The sequence below is a fragment of the Erpetoichthys calabaricus genome, assembly GCF_900747795.2.
Source record: "Erpetoichthys calabaricus chromosome 1 unlocalized genomic scaffold, fErpCal1.3 SUPER_1_unloc_26, whole genome shotgun sequence".
NCBI lineage: Eukaryota > Metazoa > Chordata > Cladistia > Polypteriformes > Polypteridae > Erpetoichthys > Erpetoichthys calabaricus.
In genome coordinates this window covers 1,030,348-1,052,057 of record NW_026261592.1, presented here as the reverse complement: position 1 = coordinate 1,052,057, position 21,710 = coordinate 1,030,348, and the positions used below count along the sequence as shown (strand labels likewise).

The following is a 21,710-nucleotide window of genomic DNA, read 5'->3' as shown; positions in this document are numbered from 1 at the left end:
CTTTCCCACAGAAATAAATTAGAAACCAAGAAAGCGTCAGAGCTAAGAAGCGAAATTACTAGAATAGATGAGGAACAAGCCAGGCGTCCAAGTGAAGCTCTTCATAGGAAAAGGCAGGCCCTGCATATAGAACTCAACATCTTGACAACTAAAGAAACTGAACAACTTATTTATAAGTCAAGACATCATTACCATGAACACGGAGCAAAAGCTAATAAGCTTTTAGCTCAACAAATTCACATACAAGAAGTTTGCAATGCAATCCCAGTAATCACCAACACGAATGGAGAAGAAATCATTAACCATAAAAATATAATGCACACATTTAGAGATTATTATAAATCCTTATATTCTAGTGAGTTCAAAGAAGATAACACACAATCTAATGCATTTCTGGATACATTACAGACACCACAAATAGATGCTTTAAGTGCTAAGGAACTGGATAAACCTCTGACACTAACAGAATTACTAGATGCTATAAAGTCACTTCAAAGCGGGAAATCAGCAGGCCCTGATGGATACCCTGTAGAATTTTATAAGAAATTCTCCACTCAGCTAGCTCCTCTCTTATTGGCAATATTTACAGAAGCTAGAGACAACCAAATACTACCTCAAACTTTTCATCAAGCATTAATCACCAACTTCCCTAAACAAAATAAGGACTTGTTACAATGTGCATCATACAGACCAATTTCACTCCTGAACAATGATGTTAAAATACTCTCAAAAATTCTAGCTAGAAGGATGGAGAAAGTGCTGCCCTTGGTAATATCACAGGATCAAACTGGATTTATTAAAGGCCGACACTTATCTTCCAATCTCCGACGCCTGTTTAATGTTATATATTCACCAGCAAAGTCAAACACCCCAGAGATATTACTATCATTAGACACAGAAAAAGCATTTGATATGATTGAATGGAATTACCTTTTCACTGCATTGGAGAAATTTGGGTTTGGCCCGAATATTTGTGCATTGATCAAACTACTGTATACCAATCCAGAAGCTTCAGTTTGTATTAACAACATTTTTTCAGACTACTTTAAGGTAGAACGTGGCACCAGACAAGGATGTCCCTTGTCACCACTGCTGTTTGCAATCACCATTGAACCACTGGCGGTTCACTGTCGAAATTCTTATCAGATAAAGGGGATTATCAGAGAAGGACTGGAACAGAAAATTTCTCTATATGCAGATGATATGGTTTTATATATATCAGACCCAGAAAACACTGTGCCTGCAGTTTTAACAGCACTCACAGAATTTCATAAGATATCTGGTCTCAGAATTAATCTGAATAAAGGTATACTCTTTCCAGTGAATTCACAAGCATTTAATATTAGATTGGACACCCTACCTTTTACCATACCAGATCAGTTTAAATACCTAGGGGTAAACATCACAAGTAAACATAAAGCTCTTTATCAACAAAATTTTGCCGTCTGTATGGAAAAAATTAAGCAAGACTTGCATAGATGGTCAACCCTTCATCTCACTCTAGCCGGAAGAATTAACATTGTTAAGATGAATATCCTTACTACACTTCTTTATGTATTTCAAAACATTCCAATATATAGCAATAAATCGTTTTTTAAGCAATTAGATTCAACTATAGTCTCATTCATTTGGAACTCAAAACACTCACGTCTCTGAAGAGCGACCCTACAAAGACCTCAGGTAGAAGGTGGCATGGCTTTACCTAATTTACAGTTTTATTACTGGGCAGCAAACATACAAGCCATAAAAACCTGGACACAAATAAATGAACATACATAGGCTTGGCTCGCAATAGAAGTAAAATCATGCAGTACTTCTTTATACTCCCTGCTCTGCGTTCCAATAAATGCATGTTATCGCAAATATACTAATAACCCTGTTAAGCAGTGCGTGCGTCAAACTGGTGAGTGTCTGTGGCACCAAATCCTAATCCTTGATAAGAAGGATGAGACAGACCAGAATTAAGGTAGAAAGATCTTAACCAACTGCTGAACGTTGCAAAGGAAGGAATAGTTGCAATGGCTTTGTAGAACTAAATGTTTATTTGCAGACAAATATGTATGTGTGGTTTCTGAAACAGAACAAATACAATAACATAAATAACTCGCAAATTAAAGGCTCAGAGAATGCTAAAACAGGTAATGCCCAAAAGGGCCAGTAGATGGCAGCAGAAATTATCAGAGCGCTATGACGTGCTGTCGTTGACAAAAGGCACTAAATAAAATGTACCAAATACGTTAGCGCTGTACAGACTCGAACAAATCACTATATAAGCAACTATTAGCAAGTCTGATTTCTTCAAGAACTTATATATTACTAAAGAAGCAACATTTATGAATGTACTTATGCAGTTTTGAATGTTAAACTGAACACACTTTAACATAAAGGATTGGTGAAACAACGTTACGAGCTTTATCATTACTTTTAGAAAATTATTTCTAATAAAATAAACAGCAAAGCGTAACTTACATCAAACAGACGCACACAAAGTCAACAAACAATTCAATAAATGCGGGTGCATGCAGTACAGCGTTTTCCGCGTATCAGATACAGAAATAACAGTGCGCATGCTCACGCATAACCTGTGAGCGTGATGGCGCAACAGACAGACTTTTGTACAAACCCAGTTGTGCTTTACTCACTTAGAATATGGAACCAACTTAGAAAGCATTTTAAGATGGAAAATCTTTTATCTGTGGCACCTCTGCAAGAGAACCACCTCTTTCAACCCTCTCAAACATATCCAGTTTTTAATACCTGGAAAAGATTTGGGATTAAATTGCTCAGAGATCTTTATATAGACAATATCTTTGCATCCTTTGAACAATTACGTTCCAAATTCAACCTCCCTGCTACACATTTCTTTCACTATCTTCAAATTAGAAACTTTGTTAAACAGAAACTGCCCAATTTTCACTCACCTCGTACCCTCCACCATGCTTGAAAAAATACTGGTCAATTTCGAGGAATTAGACACCATTTCCACATTATATAAAATCTTATTAGAGTCCCTTCCTTTCAAAGACCCAAGATGACATTGGGAAAAAGATCTCTTAATCAATATATCAGAAAAGGAGTGGAAGGTAGCATTGCAGAGAATTCACTCGAGCTCCATATGCGCAAAGCATAGAATTATTCAACTAAAAATTATATATCAAACTCATCTGTCTCGCTTAAAACTGTCCAAAATGTTTCCAGGGCAAGATCCAACCTGAGAACGCTGCAACCAAGCTCCTGCCTCACTGGGTCACATGTTCTGGTCCTGCACCAAATTAACATAATTTTGGACCAAAATTTTTAAGTGCCTTTCACACAACCTTGGGGTCACAATCCCTCCTAACCCATTAACAGCTGTGTTCGGTGTTCTTCCAGATGGACTTGAAGTGGAGAAGGACAAGCAAACGGTGATTGCATTCACTACACTTTTGGCATGCAGACGAAGAATCCTAACTCTCCTCTGATAAGTCAGTGGGAAACCGATGTTTTATATTATTTGAAATTGGAAAAAATCGAATTCTCAGTTAGAGGATCTGTACAGAATTTTTTCAAAACCTGGCAGGATCTAATCAATATTATTTTAGAATAAGAAGAAATAATTTTTTCTGCATTTCTTTCCCTTCTCAATTTCTATTTACCTATTTTTGCCCTATTAAAAAGCCCTAAGCAATTCTACTTTGGCCATGCTCTCCTTCTCAAGGGTGGGGTTTGATTTGTCTTCAATTCTTTTTTGTATAAATTAATCTATTTGTATGGAATGATTACAATAAAATTAATAAATAAAAAAAAAAAAAAAAAAGATGACCAGAAAAAACTTCCAAAAAAAAACCCTTGTAGGGAAAAATGGAAGAAACCTTGGGAAAGGCAGTTCAAAGAGAGACCCCTTTCCAGGTAGGTTGGGCGTGCAGTGGGTGTCAAAAGAAGGGGGTCAATACAATACAATACAATACATAGAATAGAATAAATCCTCAATACAGTATAGAAATAAAAATTCTAGAATTACGGAGTAGAATTTCACATTAGATGATATCACATAATATGATTTGGATTTGTTTTAAGTCCTGGAGACCTTATTCATCAAGCTGCCTCCCCCATTTTGCCATTCCACATCTGAAATAGCGCTAATCCGATGAAAGGACCCCTCATTCCCACGTCCACATTCATCAGGGATGACTTTACTTTAGGCAGGCAATCTACAATTTAAAGAGATTATTTTCTTGTGAATTGTTACATATGCATTATTTTTACTTATACTTTAAAAACTTTTGTAAAAATAATACTTGTTTCTTTATTTCCTGCCCCGCGTGTGTTTATATCTCTTTCTTCCCAGATGTATAATACTGCTCGTGTTGTGAAGGGTGTTGCTGCTGAACGTACGCTAAGGATATGTCTTTGGATCATTTGCTGTCTTTTTGCTGCTTGCTGGCTGCCTCTTCTGCCTGTCGCATGTCGTTGTTTTAAGAGCTCCGAGCACATGATGCTTGCCTGCCAAAAGCAATCCAACAATTGCTAGCTTAGAGGTCTGTAGACTTGTTTTAAATGATGGCTTACTGCCTGGTCTCACATGACATTGTAAAAGCAATACCTGTCTTTTATTTCTGGCCCTAGGCGTGGTTGAATTCTTTCTTGCAGGACGTATAACACTGCTCGCGTTCGGAGGGGGGGTAGCTGCTGTCGCGCTGCCTGTTCGATCTTTTTAAAGCCTGTACAGCCGCTGTCCTTTGACGGCCCTGGGACAATCTCTTGGCACCAAGTCTTATGTTTACGGTCCCTGCGAGACGCACCGTGGCAAGCATCCTTGGTCTCGCTGGTCTTTAAAATGTCTTTTGAGATGATCACGTATCGTAGCCTTGCATTTGCTTTCCATTCCAGGATTTTATTTTATATAGAGAGAGATGATCTTTGATTTTAAGAACAATTACCTGTCCTATATAAGTTATTTTTAATTAAGACTTCTTCAGGTTTGATGTTAGTACAAAAGAACACTGAACGGTCAGAGAGCTTGTCTGGTCCTGAGTCAGGCACTGCTTGTGGCCTTTACATCAACACCATCTTATTTAATGGTTGCTAATGAAATCTGTCTGTGTCTGCTCTCAGAATGGGGGCTCCCTACACATCACTCACAGAGAACTGCTAAAGTGGGTGTTGAAACTAATGAACTGGCGAGATTTCTTTAAACTAAAATGATAAGTTTACAAGTGACATGAAGTAAAAAAGAAACAAAACCGATATTGACTTTAGATCATACAGCATGTTTGATGGAAGTCTTAGGGTATTTGTGTAAAGACCAAACAAGACCAATAACAACTAGAAACTGCCTGCCTTGAAGTACAATGAGCGATGAATTGGTGCAGGGCCTGTAACAGCCGTGATCTGACAGAACTGCACTCAAATAAGACCAGAAAAACAGGATTTACAGGAAACACACGTCTGGATCTCAAGTTACAAGCAGGGACTTCTCAGGTACTGTAACTATTATGGGACACTTCAGGAATCTGTGACAAAGCTACCAGCTTGTAATTCTTTAACACAATGTAGATGTGTTCAGGAGGGTCTTAATTGTCACATTTCAAAGACACATGGGGTCTGACTTATCAGAATTCTGTCCAGATTAAGTTGGTCTAAGAAAACAAATGAATGAACAAAATGGACTGTCCAGGCCCTTCAAGCACTGCTGTAGTCAGCGAGTGAGCACAATGAAGACCAGTTTGACTAAATACTGAGGTGGGCTACAACCACACGTGTTCACTTTGGACTCAGAACAGAACTTCACTACACAGCACCTTGTCTGTCTGTGCCACACTTCAGAATCCCTCAGTCATCAGTGTTTTAATATGAACAGTTACATGGATGGAGCCTCAGACTCACAGTAAGCATTTCCTTCTTGCACTGTTTGTGAGGATGTGATAAACCAAACACTTACAAAAGATGACCATTCACAAAACGTCTCCCAATTTTGCAGACCCCGACTCAATGATTTCTTTTCTGGTAAAATTGCCCAACATCTCCACTCAGGTCCTCTTTTTAACTGTGTTGTCCTCATTTTATCACAGCTACATAATAGAAGTATGCACTACTGTTTTCTTGTTTTACTTGAAACCATTGCTCAGGTGTTAACAGTCAGCCATGTAGATCCTGGTCTCCATTGATCCTGACCACAGCATCCTCTGCCCTCAGACCAACACTTTCAAATCTCTTGTTACCAAATCTCTCTACCTAAGCATCTGCCATCCTTCACATGTCTTTTCATCTACCAACAGCATGCATTTCTAACTTGGGTGTCTGCACCATGTCACCCTACTTTTCATGATACCCTTGACATCTTGCTGACATCCTGTCCTGATGAGCAGCTCCTACTTCTTCTTAATGGCCCAAATTGCATCCCTATACATCAGCACTGGTTGGACTCCTGCCTTATAAAACTTACAGTTACGTTTTCTTGACAGTCTTTGCCCATTTGTACCTCCTCCCACTTTCTTCCATTTCTCAATCCTGCATCAGTTCCATGATGGCTGTTTGACAACCACCTCTTGTGTCAAACCCCAAGCCAGATATGCGACTGGATTGATTTGTTTGAGCTCAACATTTCATCTGTCTACGGTTCAGATTCTCTCATCCCCTCCATAATGGAACTCAATAACATCTGCCTTTCCAGCATTTACTTTTAATCTTTTTTGTGTTTATTGAAAAATATTTCTTTTAATACATAAACTTTAAATTACAGTGAGACAGCAAGGTTACAATCATCAGTTCTTGGATTCACTAATAGATAGATAGATAGATAGATAGATAGATAGATAGATAGATAGATAGATAGATAGATAGATAGATAGATAGATAGATAGATAGATAGATAGATAGATAGATAGATAGATGACAATTCACAATGACACTTGACACTGTTGTCTTTCACACAAAACCCCAACAACACGCCACACAAAAACACCACTCAGAGAGGCAGAGCAGTTCCTCAGGGTAATGCCACATGGGAATCATTTTTGGTTTCCCAAAGGCCCTTCCACATGAAGGTTCCAGAAAGAACTTTTATTTATTTAGATCCATAATCTGCTCCATACAGCAAATAACAATGAATAGATGGTAACAGCCTTGTGAAACACCAATTAAAAGGACTCTTGCTGTGTTTCATATCACAGGCCAAGTTCAGGATTTCTTCATCTTTGAATGTCCTGCTAAGTAGTCTACCATACAGTAAACACTTCATTGTTTTTCTAAATATCAAGCACAAAGTACAAAGAACCAGCTTCATATACAAAGCACCCTTCCCACAATGAAATGGTGTTTTTTCAACCAAAGGTTCTACAAAGATCCACACAACCCACTAATGAATTATAAAATGCTAAAACACGTGCATACCACAAAGAGCATGTAGCATATAAGCCGCGTTTAAATCGAGATGCTATTCTGAGCTGGTATTGGTTCCACTATAAGGGATTAGTGCAAGTCACGCTTGGCAACCAAGAAAATAAAGTGTCAGCCCTTGGCCTTGTCTGAATTATAAACCTGGGTATTAGAAGAAGAACATTTAGCGCATAAGCCACATTTACATCAAGACGCTAATCTCAGTTAGTATTGTTTCTACCCAAGAGAATTAATGCAAGAAAATGAAGTGTCAACCCTTAGTCTGGCACGTGCCAGCATAAAAGTGAAGTTGATAGTAATGTAGTGGAGTTCACAAAAGTCCCATTCAATGAGAAAGAGAACCTCAGAGAAAGTTTCCATTTTTTTTTGTTCTTTGTAAGCTATCTAATTTATTGGAATTCTTGTATAAATTAATCTTACATGTTCACTACAAAAATAACAAATCCTCATAGCCTAAACTATTGATTAAAAATGAGCACCATTTCAATTGTTATTCATTTCCACCTTTTTCCTGATGTTAATTGGGATTTTTTTAGCATATCTAATGCTGCTGCTTTCTCACTATTGATTAAATTATTAATCTGCCATCCGTTACCAAGTGGTAAGACTACATTAAAAACTCTACTGTTTATTGAAAAATGACAATATATATCACATTTAAATTATTAAAGATTTTGTTCCCATTGCCATTTTTGCTAGTGAAAGACAAAAGGTTATTTTAAAAAAGTTGATAAAAGGTGTGTGTTCCATATTAACATCATTATATACTGTATATATAATAAAGAGTACCAATTCTAAGTCAGAGTAGTTCAGAGATGTGTAATGTCCAAGAAAAGAAAGTCACACTTAAAGACCTTACAGGGCCAACCCTGGTGGGCTCCTGCTGTTGTATTTTAAACCTTCAGCACAAAAGAGGGTTAGAAAGAAAGCCCCTTGTCATGATAGTATTTGTATGTACATTGTAAAATAATAAAAGTAACATAGATTCAACTGCATGTACTTCAATAATTAAATACATTTGAACTCTTTATTATTTTTATAATATTCCAGTAGTAAAATATTAAAAATGCAAAATGTTCTGCAATTGAAGATACACCAGAAAACAGAAACACTCGTTATAACAATCGTCAAGTCAGGTCTGGCACTCATGGTGCTGATTTTCACAAAGATGTCTGTGATTATATTAAAGACCTAAAAAGGTGTGCTGCTTTCCAAACCCTTATGTGATCATCCAAGGTGTGTTTGTTCATTGAAAGTCCATTGAGTGAGGAGCTCAGACTGTCTGCAGTAAGGAGAAAAAGGACAATGCAGACCTCTTGGAATTTGCAAAAAAACCCAACTTTCTATGTGATTAGATGGAGACAAACATTGCAAAGACAATTTGTGACTGTTTTGCTAAACCTTACCATCAATTTGACTTTTTTTGTTGACTTTTTGATAAGTGAATCACTGTACGGTGCATTCTTCCAAAGTTGTACTCATGACAATGGCCTGCACTCGTGTGCGAATAACAGCACCGCCAAGCTAGAGGCTGATGATGTAAAATCCAAATCATTCATAGCATCAGTGCACAGGTCTGTCCTTGAAAATGACACTGACATGAATGGCCAGTCGTAATGTCCAGTCTGACCTTCTGACGACAGAAAACTCCTTCAGCAGGAGTGGCACTGAGACATCGCACCGCTCACCGAAGCTGCAGCTTTCTTTGATGGCTGAATGCACAAAATATGTCTGCATGTAAGTACTGTACATATTCTAGGAATTCTGCTGTATATTCTTGTATATAATTTTTAATTACTGCCAAAAGATTTTCATGTTGCTGTTGAATACGTGCATGTTTTAAGTCTTTCAAGTAAGATGGTCATAAAATAACAGGTTTACATTTTTTTATGTGAATAATGCCATTAATATTTAATTATGCAGTGCACAAATTCAGAACTGTAATGTACATTGAGCTGGATGGCCTTGCGGACTCTTTCGCGTTTCCAATTTGTGTTACTATTTATCAAAACTGATTTCCTAATCAACTGCTGAAAAGACCGCCATTGTCTCTGTTGCTTATTCTTCTGTTTTATGACAATTAAATAATCTCTTCATCTTTTCACAGCTGTTCCCTAATACACCATACATACATTGCATCACACTTAAAGTTGGCTTATTGATGATGTTTCTCCCTCCTCTGAGCTCTGATTGATGTTATCAGTTATGGTGCTAACATAATCGTGGATTGCCGATGCCCACCTTGAATTAACATGAAACACATTGTGTTTGTGTAGCCGACTCACAATTAATTGGAAAACACTTTTATTCAAGCAGAGTTTACTCAGCTAAATCATGGAATAGCAGGAGTTTTAAAAAATCACATATCACAATACACAGCACATACTTTACAAAACCCCACACACACGAATCACAATACATAAAGGCACAGGAACACGTAACACATACCAAGAACTTCGACCCTCCTCTTTATTACTTCAGAAATCCAGTCCCTGAAAATACAGAAGATCAAAATATGCAAAACAAACAAAAATATGCAAAACAAACTGAACCCAAATGAATTAAATACACAATGTCAATGCAGGTAAGTTAGATCTTCAGTACAACAGCACTCCAAACTCTTTCCCACAGATACACAGTCCCTTCAGGCCCACCAGTATAACTGTTCCAGTTAGCCCACCGCCTATGGTGTCTGACAATCTGCCCTTAGGATTAATTCAAGATGCCAGTTGAGTTGTAAGCCTTCCACCTCTCATTTTCCATTTTTTGACTGTGAAACAATATCTGTTTTATAAACATGCCACTCAATCACAGGATGTTCTCTGGTGGCCCTGACATGCCAAGATGGATCTTGCAGCGTAGGCAATAGAAACTCTCAGGGTACGAGTTATTCAGCAAGTGGTGCAGAGAAATAAAAATAAAATACCACACTTTTACTAATGAAGATTTGTTACAATTTGATGATTCTCTGCTGACCTTGACTCAATAAACGCCAATCTGTCCAGTGAATCACCAACATGAACAGGCAACAAGAGGACAAACTACAAGTCACCTCTGCACCAATCCCATGGAAGGTCAATGATCTGCTTTCAGAGATCAAAATGAAATCCAAGATTCTCAGTTGAAAATCTGAAACACGTCAAAACACAGCTGATCAAACAAGCACTAACAAAAAAGAAGTTTGTTTCCATCACAAAATCTTTGCCAAATCAAATAAGAAGCACCTAGTAATGTATCCCTAACCTAGGAGAGAGGGCACACTGAGCCGCCATCCTAAAGAAGGCCATTAAATGATGTCACATGGTAGCAATAACATCATAACCATAACCAATATGGCTGTCACAATTACGAAAATCACATAAAATGGTAGTGTTTGCTAAAAAAGCCCAATGAAATCCTCTGTGATCCAATGTTGTATAACAAGAAAATGTGAAACCTGCCAAGAGGTGAACACTTATCAAAGGCACATCATTAAATATGTTTAAAATAAACAGTGAAAAGGGCAGAAGTGTATTCAGCGATACACAGGCCAACACACCATCCATCCATCCATCCATTTTCCAACCCGCTGAATCCAAATACAGGGTCACGGGGGTCTGCTGGAGCCAATCCCAGCCAACACAGGGCACAAGGCAGGAAACAATCCCGGGCAGGGTGCCAACCCACCGCAGGCCAACACACCAAAAAACAAGAAAAAAGGCCTGAAAAAGACATAAATGGGTCAGAGAAAATCAAAATAAAATCAAATCCTAACAACCAGCAGCATAGAATGCAAGAGCAGAAATTGCCTTAAATGAAACAAGAAAAAATAAAACCTAAAATTATGGCAGCATTAAACAAAGTGAAAATCCTGAGATAAAACTCAATCTGACTTGATGGAGATGTCAATAACATGTTGGAATCGTTAGAGATTTAGAATTCAATTTTCTATCACACATTAGTCCTCAGACTTAATGCACTGCTATCAGGACTGACAAGAAACAGTAAAATAAAGAAACAGCAAGCATGGCAGCCAAGAGCAGCGACGAAACATGAAAATGAGAATTTCACTCTGCTGTATACGTGTGATAATACACTTACACTGAACAAATAAAGCAAGACTTTTTACATTTTACATCTATAATAACTTTCATTTTTCTTTTTGCTATTTGTAAAGCACACACATAGGTGTGAAACTGCGCTACACAAAGAAATGAATGTCGATGTTGTTTAAAACCTCCAGGCCAGACAACTCCGTCCTGCTCTGCCAGCTCAGTATAATTTAACGTCTTTGTTACCAACAGTCAAGTACGAGATTCTGAAAGTCACTTGCAGCCCCTCCAGTGTCCTGAGTGACCAGAATATCACAAGTTACTCTGAGCAGTTTATTAGTTCTGTTCTCCTTACCTGTTTATGTCCCTGATGTCCCGTGAACTGACAATGTGACTTTATTCAATATGCCGCTGCGGCCCCTCGACTTCGGCAGGCGTTGTCAGTTCTGAGGCCAAACCGGAGACTGCAGCAGGGCTCAGTGTGTTTAATGTCAGCTCTGTGGCTGCTCTTCTACATTACAGCAAAGTCTGAAAGCAGCAAGTGCGGTCTTGTTATTAAAGCAATATAAATAAACAGGAATGCTGTCTGGTGAGTTTTCATCAGCGAAGGGGCCCACTTTACTATCCGGTGCTCCTTACTAACAGATGCTAACAGACACGATTACAATACTGACGTGTGGGCCTTTTTTCAGATTACAGATGCACACAGAGTGGTGGCCACAGTGGCTCAGCGTTTGTCTCTTTACCCTCACAGGTCCATTTTCTGCCATTCATTGCTTCTGAGCACACACATTAAAAAGCAGAGATAAGTGACATGCTTTGTTCAAACTACAGTAAGTAGCTTATTTCTTATTGAAATGTATTATTTTTCAGTGAGTCATAAATTGCCAAGAATTTCTTAGGACCTGTCAGTACAGGTCTGGGTTTGCTGTGTTCATGGTTCAATACAGTTATTATTTTACCATTAATAATTATCCTGCTTGAAGTGTCCTAACTTGTGATTAATTATTATTGTTATTTTTCTCTGATTTTATTCCTTTTCATGAATGCCTCTGTGTTGTTGAGGACAACTGCACCATTGTTAAACCACCGTGTACAACCTTACGTTTGATACCAAGAACACCCCATTCACCCTGCAGCTCCATTCCCATTTTTTCACTCATATGTGACAACAATCTGATTTGTAGAGAAGTATAATTACCAAAAAGTGTAATGGAATCAAAAACTTTTCAGAAATACAGAATCTCCACTGTTCTTGTAACAACTATTTTGCATCCAAAGGAGGAGTTTGGGGAGGCCATGGAAAACGACTTGCGGACGGCTTCGAGGAGATTCTGGTCCACCGTCCGGCGTCTCAGAAGGGGGAAGCAGTGCAGTGTCAACACTGTGTATGGTGGAGATGGTGCGCTGCTGACCTCGACTCAGGACGTTGTTGGTCGGTGGGAGGAGTACTTCGAAGACCTCCTCAATCCCACTAACATGCCTTCCAATGAGGAAGCAGAGCCTGGGGACACGGAGGTGGGCTCCCCCATCTCTGGGACTGAGGTCACCGAGGTGGTCAAAAAACTCCTTGGTAGCAGGGCCCCAGGGGTGGATGAGATACACCCGGAGTTCCTCTAGGCTCTGGATGTTGTAGGGCTGTCTTGGTTAACACATCTCTGCAACATTGCATGGACATCAGGGAGAGTACCTCTGGATTGGCAGACTGGGGTGGTGGTCCCCCTCTTTAAGAAGGGGGACCGGAGGGTGTGTTCCAACTACAGAGGGATCACACTCCTCAGCCACCCTGGAAAAGTCTATTTGGGGGTTCTGGAGAGGAGGGTCCGTCGGATAGTCGAACCTCGGATTCAGGAGGAACAGTGTGGTTTTCGTCCTGGTCGCGGAACAGTGGACCAGCTCTACACCCTTAGCAGAGTCCTGGAAGGTGCATGGGAGTTCGCCCAACCAGTCTACATGTGTTTTGTGGACTTGGAAAAGGCATTCGACCGTGTCCCTCGGGGAATCCCGTGGGGGGTACCGGACCCCCTGATAAGAGCTGTTCGGTCTCTGTACGATCTGTGTCAGAGCTTGGTCCGCATTGCCGGCAGTAAGTCGAACCCGTTTCCAGTGAGAGTTGGACTCCGCCAGGGCTGCCCTTTGTCACCAATTCTGTTCATAACTTTTATGGACAGAATTTCTAGGCGCAGCCAGGGTGTTGAGGGGGTCCGGCTTGGTGGACTCAGGATTGGGTCACTACTTTTTGCAGATGATGTTGTTCTGTTTGCTTCATCAGGCCATGATCTTCAGCTCTCTCTGGATCGGTTCGCAGCCGAGTGTGAAGCGGCTGGAATGGGAATCAGCACCTCCAAATCCGAGACCATGGTCCTCAGCCGAAAAAGGGTGGAGAGCCCTCTCAGTGTTGGGAGCGAGATCCTGCCCCATGTGAAGGAGTTCAAGTATCTCGGGGTCTTGTTCACGAGTGAGGGAAGAATGAAGCGTGAGATCGACAGGCGGATCGGTGCGGCGTCCGCAGTAATGCGGGCTCTGCATTGGTCTGTCGTGGTGAAAAAGGAGCTGAGCCATAAGGCAAAGCTCTCAATTTACCAGTCGATCTATGTTCCTACCCTCACCTATGGTCATGAGCTATGGGTAGTGACCGAAAGAAGGAGATCACGAATACAAGCGGCTGAAATGAGTTTTCTCCGCATGGTGTCTGGGCTCTCCCTTAAAGACAGGGTGAGAAGCTCAATCATCCAGGAGGGGCTCAGATTAGAGCCGCTGCTCCTCCGCATCGAGAGGAGTCAGATGAGGTGGCTCGGGCATCTGATCAGGATGCCTCCTGGACGCCTCCCTGGTGAGGTGTTCCGGGCACGTCCAACTGGGAGGAGGCCCCGGGGAAGACGCAGGACACGCTGGAGAGACTATGTCTCCCGGCTGGCCTGGGAACGCTTGGGATTTCCCCGGAAGAGCTAGAAGAAGTGGCCGGGGAGAGGGAAGTCTGGGCATCTCTGCTCAAGCTGTTGCCCCCGCGACCCGACCTCGGATAAGCGGAAGAGGATGGATGGATGGATGTTTTGCATCCAAACCATCCTCATCACTCTCAGCATTCTTTGGCCACGTCTTTCTATGCACTCAAACCCACAGCTCTGCTCTTTCGTTTCTCAGTTCTCTTCGTTGCCATTTTGAGCTGACAAATTCATTTACGTCCTGCACTGAAATGATGTGAAATTGAGCAGCAACCAGCATCTTTTAGATGGCTTTGGTCTGACAGAATTGCTTTAATCATTTTGTGCATGTGGGGCACATTCAGAATATACAGATTTGGATCAGACACTAACATTATCTGAGGACTTAAAATCTATACTAATAAAAGGCAAAGCCCTCACTGACTGACTGACTGACTGACTGACTGACTGACTGACTGACTGACTGACTGACTGACTGACTGACTGACTCACTCACTCACTCATTCTCCAACTTCCCGTGTAGGTAGAAGGCTGGAATTTGGCAGGCTCATTTCTTAAAGCTTACTTACAAAAGTTAGGCAGGTTTCATTTCGAAATTCTACGCATAATGGTCATAACTGGAACCTCTTTTTTGTCCATATACTGGAATGGAGTGCAGCTCGATGGCCGTGAGAGGCGGAGTTGCGTGTCACATCATCACGCCTCCCACGTAAGCACGTGAACTGACCCGCTGCCGTTTGCAATGCCATATTCGCGAGATACAAGATTTATGAGAAGACACAAGGTATAAACGACAGTTTGGATCACTTTGTAACAGAGTTAAAATTGCTGTAGCGAGAAACTTTTAACTGCTGGGTCTTAGCTAACATTAAATAAATCGTGGACATCGCAACATCACACAAGAGAGCGGCTCACGTGAAGTGACTGAACGCAGCAGGAGTGATCACTTCGATGAATCAAACCTGTTCAAAAAACACATTACACAATTGATAAGGTACGAAAACAATATGAAACCGATTGTGGATATGCATACAGCCACTGAAACTTTGTGACCGCACGAGACCTCAGGTCGGTCACGTGTCTGCAAAAGAACCTCATTGAGGCAACTGTTTTTACTGGCAGTGGCTCAGGGGAGAGAGTTTTTTCTCCTCGCATCCCCGTTATACCCTCTGATCTCCCATTTCAATTCAAACCCCTACAATTTCCACTAAGGCTCTGCTTCGCAATGACAATTAATAAGTCTCAGGGACAGACCCTACAAAAGGTTGGCATTGATTTGAGGCAGGACTGCTTTTCACATAGCAAACTGTACGTTGCATGCTCAAGAGTAAGCTCAGCACACAGCTTGGTCATATTACAACCAGAGGGGCGAACTGACAACGTGGTATACAAAGAGATCCTTAACAAGTAATTATTGATTCATTTTCCCACAGTTTAAAAAGGTTTACTTTTCTTCTTAATAAAAATTTTAAAGCAGTACTTCGCCGCTGCGAAGCGCGGGTATTTTCATATATATATATATATATATATATATATATATATATATATATTATATATATATATGTAGATATGTCAATGTATGTATGTATATATGTATGTCTAGATATATGTAGATATGTATATATATGTGTATATACATGTAGATATGTAAATATATATATATATATCGGTCTGTCGTGGTGAAAAAGGAGCTGAGCCGCCAGGCAAAGCTTTCAATTTACCAGTCGATCTATGTTCCTATCCTCACCTATGGTCATGAACTATGGGTAGTGACTGAAAGAACGAGATCGCGAATACAAGCGGCTGAAATGAGTTTCCTCCGCAGGGTGTCTGGGCTTTCCCTTAAAGATAGGGTGAGAAGCTCAGTCATCCGGGAGGGGCTCAGAGTAGAGCCGCTGCTCCTCCGCATCGAGAGGAGTCAGATGAGGTGGATCGGGCATCTGATCAGGATGCCTCCTGGACGCCTCCCTGGTGAGGTGTTCCGGACACGTCTAACCGGGAGGAGGCCCCGGGGAAGACCCAGGACACGTTGGAGGGACTATGTCTCTCGACTGGCCTAGGAACGCCTTGGGATTCTCCCGGAAGAGCTAGAAGAAGTGGCCGGGGAGAGGGAAGTCTGGGCATCTCTGCTCAAGCTGCTGCCCCCGCGACCTGACCTCGGATAAGCGGGAGACAATGGATGGATGGATGGATGTATTTGCCGTTGGAGATCCACGAAGGGAGAAAAAACAAATCACGTATCATAAAATAGTTTTATTCCTGAGCTTTCATATATATGTGTGTATGTATGTATGTATGTATGTGTGTATATATATATACATATGTATGTGTATGTATGTATGTATGTGTATATGTACAGTATATATGTATATGTGTGTGTGTATGTATGTGTGTATATGTATGTGTATATATATGTTGATATGTGTATATATATATGTATATATATGTGGATGTGTATATGTATATATATATGTATATATGTAGATATGTATATATGTATATGTATATATATGTTTATGTGTGTGTGTGTATATTATATATATATATATATATATATGACAGCAACACTCATAACAATGACAGCACAATTACATATACATATATATGTAGATATTAATATATATATATATATATGTGTGTGTCAATATATGTATGTATGCATGTATGTATGTCTATATATCTATAATAATAAAAGGCAAAGCCCTCACTGACTCACTCACTCACTCACTCACTGACTGACTGACTCACTCATCACTAATTCTCCAACTTCCCGTGTAGGTGGAAGGCTGAAATTTGGCAGGCTCATTCCTTACAGCTTACTTACAAAAGTTACGCAGGTTTCATTTCGAAATTCAAAGCGTAATGGTCATAACTGGAACATATTTTTTGTCCATACACTGTAATGGAGGAGGCGGAGTCACGTATCGCGTCATCACGCCTCCTACGTAATCACGTGAACTAAAAACAAGGAAGACATTTACAGCACGAGTCACACGCGGGAACGAAGGTAAATGACGTTAATTTTTGACTGTCTTTTAATACTGTGTGAGCATACATATTAACACATGTGCAATTAAACGTGTGCATTTACGGGGTGATTTCTCAGGCTTAAAAGCTCGCCTTTTACTAAAAAGGTAAATGCAAAACTATTTTCAATCAGTTTATTGAAATGCTCCCGTTAAGGATTGCAATAACATATTCGCGAGATAAAAGAACGAAGTAGGGGGAAATGGAGGAACAGCCGCAAACAGCGAAGAGCAAAAAATTAATTAAACAATTGAGAACGGAGCGAGTTAACCATACAAGCATGTTCATAAGGGAAACAAAGCACGGTGTAAAACGTAAGTTTAAATTAAGTTTATAGAAACGCTCCCGCTGCGGATTGCAATAACATATTCGCGAGATAAAAGTTTAATGAGAAGACACGAGGTATAAACGAAGCACACGCCGTGGCGCAACGTTAGGGGCAACAGTTTCAACCATTCTATGATCTGCTTCTCGCAACTGAAAGACGGCACATGGCGGATGTTAGCCGACTTGCTGACCGCAACGTTAGGGGCTTCAACTATGGCGCTGACGCAACATCTCAGTGCCAACACTTTGCAGACTGTACTTAAAAGACACGCCCTCCTCACTGGACAGTTAAAAACACCAATCAAACTAACGATGACATCAAGTATTACCCAATCAAAAGTAGGAAAGGAGGCATCTTCATAAAATGCATGTGGGATGATTTGCATGAGACGCTGCTTTAAAAAAAAAATGATAACAAAAATACGGGATAAATCCCGTCCAGTATTGATTCAAAATGGGACGCGCAATTTAATTCTCAAACGCGGCACGATTCCGTATTTTAAAGGACAGGTGGCAACCCTACAGTGCCAGGTAACCACCCATACAATCAGATTGTGATTCAGACTAGGAATGCAATGAATGTAATTACCCCAATCTACATACAAGGCGAAAGTCTTGCAACATTCAAAGATGATGGTTTGGGATAATTAGTACTTATTAAGTACAACATTGAACATAAAAGAGCTTATGAAGCCTTGAACCGAAAAAAGCAAGATCTCAGAGATCGTAAAAAAAAAAAAGGAGGTAATGTCGTTTTACTCGCTGTAGATTTTAGTCAAACATTACCAGTTATTCCACGAGGGAGACCAGCAGATGAACTCAACGCGTGTTTAAAATCCATGCTTCTCCCACGGTCGGTTATATGCCGCGTGTTCTCGGGTAGGTACAACAAAAAATGTATACATTTAACCATGTAATGGGCAAAGAAAAAATGAGGTATACCCGAAGGCACTGCAGTAGTACTCAATGTAACTTTACTTCTTAAATGTTAATGTTTTACTGTTTAATAATTTATACGCTTCTTATATATTGTTCAAATTCTTTTATCAAAATACCAGTGACAGCGCAATGCACGATAACATGGACTGAATACACCATACGCATCTGCCCACGGCCGCCCTGGTGTGCGCAGATAGGAGTTGATTCTAAAATAAAATAAACATAAAAAGAGTAATACATTCATCACCCATAAAGCGGATAGCAGACGTGACGTATTATATGTGTACCACATTTCAAATCAATACGTGAAACGGTTTGCAAGCTACATGTGATTTAAAATCCTGGACAGACCAACGAAAAGCCACGGTAGCAAATTATACAAGAAGATTTTACTGTTTAATAATTTATATTTATATGAAATGTGCTTCTTATATATTACTTCATATTCTCATATGATAATGATGTTAATGTTGTTTATATTGATTTCTATGTTATTGTAAGTGCATCTATGTGTGTATATGTATGTATGTATGTGTATATATATATATATATATATATATATATATATATATATATATATATATATATATATATAAAAAATATATGTGTATATGTATATATAATATATCTGTATATGTGTGTGTATATGTATATATATATGACAGCAACACTCATAACAATGACAACACAATTACATTGACAATCATGTTACGTTATTTTTAAAATGTTTCCTTTACTTTTTCATAACCTCTTTAACACACTACTTCTCTGCTGCGAAGCGCGGGTATTTTGCTAGTATATATATATATATATATATATATATATATATATATATATATATATATATATGTAGATATGTATATATGTGTATATATATGTAGATATGTATATATGTGTATATATATATGTAGATATGTAAATTTATATGTATATATATGTGTCTGTGTGTATATATATATATATATATATATATATATATATATTTTTATGTATGTATGTATGTATGTATGTATGTATGTATGTATGTGTGTATATATATATGTATGTGTATGTATGTATGTGTATATGTATATATGTATATGTGTGTGTGTATGTATGTGTGTATATGTATGTGTATATATATGTTGATATGTGTATATATATATATATATATATATATATATATGTATATATATGTGGATGTGTATATATATATATATATATATATATATATATATATATATATATGTATATATGTGTATATGTAGATATGTGTATATGTAGATATGTATATATATGAATATATATATATGTTTATGTGTGTGTGTATCTATACTAATAAAAGGCAAAGCCCTCACTGACTCACTGACTGACTGACTGACTGACTCACTCATCACTAATTCTCCAACTTCCCGTGTAGGTAGAATGCTGAAATTTGGCAGGCTCATTCCTTACAGCTTACTTACAAAAGTTAGGCAGGTTTCATTTCAAAATTCTACGTGTAATGGTCATAACTGGAACCCGTTTGACTGACTCACTCATCATTAATTCTCCAACTTCCCGTGTAGGTAGAAGGCTGAAATTTGGCAGGCTCATTCCTTACAGCTTACTTACAAAGGTTAGGCAGGTTTCATTTCGAAATTCTACGCATAATGGTCATAACTGGAACCTGTTTTTTGTCCATATACTCTAATGGAGGAGGCGGAGTCACGTATTGCGTCATCACGTATTACGCCTCCTACGTAATCACGTGAACTGAAAACGAGGAAGAGATTTACAGCACAAGTCAAACGTGGGAACGAAGGTAAATGACGTTAATTGTTGACTGTCTTTTAATAGTGTGTAAGCATACATATTAACACATGTGCAATTAAACGTGTGCATTTACGGGGTGATTTCTCAGGCTTAAAAGCTCGCCTTTTATTAAAATGGTAAATGCAAACTCTTTTCATTCTGAAGGGCAAAAAACCACGTTAGATTTCAGCCGTTAAACGCGCAAAAATGTCAGTACACCAGATAAATAAGCGCAACATATTATCAGTTGTATTGTATGCTTACAATACATATAGAAATGTGTTAATCGTTAACTAATATTATGGGATGGTGTTTTTCGACTCGCGCCTTGATTTAAACGATTGCATGTCTTGGTGGGTTTGCGTAGCTTATTGTCAATATCTTTACACCTCTTTTTAAGACTTAATTTAAAAAGGTTTTCTTTTCTTCTTAATTAAAATTTAAAAGCAATACTTCACCGCTGCGAAGCCCCTCTAGCGCTGACGAGGTTCGATTACCGTAAGCGAGTGCAGTGGAGTGTGTACGCCTGATGAGCGAAGAATAAGGGGGAAAGACGTGTCGCGTACTCTTTGCATTATTTGACAGTAAACTATTTTCATCCATTCTATGATCTGCTTCTCACAACTGAAGGCACCGTGGCTGATGTTACCTGACTTGCTGGCCAACCATAAGCGTAGGTAGGGGTAGGGTAGGTAACCACCCACTCACTTCACTCCCTTACGGGAATCAAAACTCGGACGTCAGCGCTAGAGGCGAAGCCCCTAAAATTGCGCCACGGTGTGTGGTTGGTTTATTTGACAGCATGTAGATCGGGGTAATTACATTCACGGCATTCGTAGTCTGATTCACAATCTGATTGTATGGGTGGTTACCTACCAGGTAACGCTTATAGTTGGCCAGCAAGTCAGCTCGAAGTGATCACTCGAGTGAAGGCAGCTTCACAATAAAACAGATCCTTAACAAAGTGTTATTGGTATATTTTCCCTCAATTTTAAAAGGTTTTCTTTTCTTCTTAATAAAAATTTAAAAGCAGTACTTTGCGGGGATTTAGATATAGATATAGATATAGATATAGATATATATATATATATATATTTATGTATATATATATATATATATATATATATAGATAATATATATATAGATGTATATAGAGATATAGATATATATAGTTATACATATATACTGTAAATATATATAGATATAGATATATATATATATATGTATGTATGTCTATATATATATATATATATATATATATATATATATATATATATATGTAAGCTTATAA

At 39.0% G+C, this 21,710-nt stretch overlaps 1 protein-coding gene across 1 annotated transcript in view; it reads right to left on the bottom strand.

Moving 5' to 3' along the window:
• Window positions 1-11,897, bottom strand: part of LOC114643290 (NACHT, LRR and PYD domains-containing protein 12-like) — a 547,995-nt gene extending 536,098 nt beyond the window's left edge. Inside the window, exon 1 of the mRNA XM_051921829.1 lies at window positions 11,764-11,897. The gene's annotated coding sequence lies outside the window, so the exon portion shown is untranslated. The remainder of the gene's footprint in view (window positions 1-11,763) is intronic.
• Window positions 11,898-21,710: the final 9,813 nt, after the last annotated feature.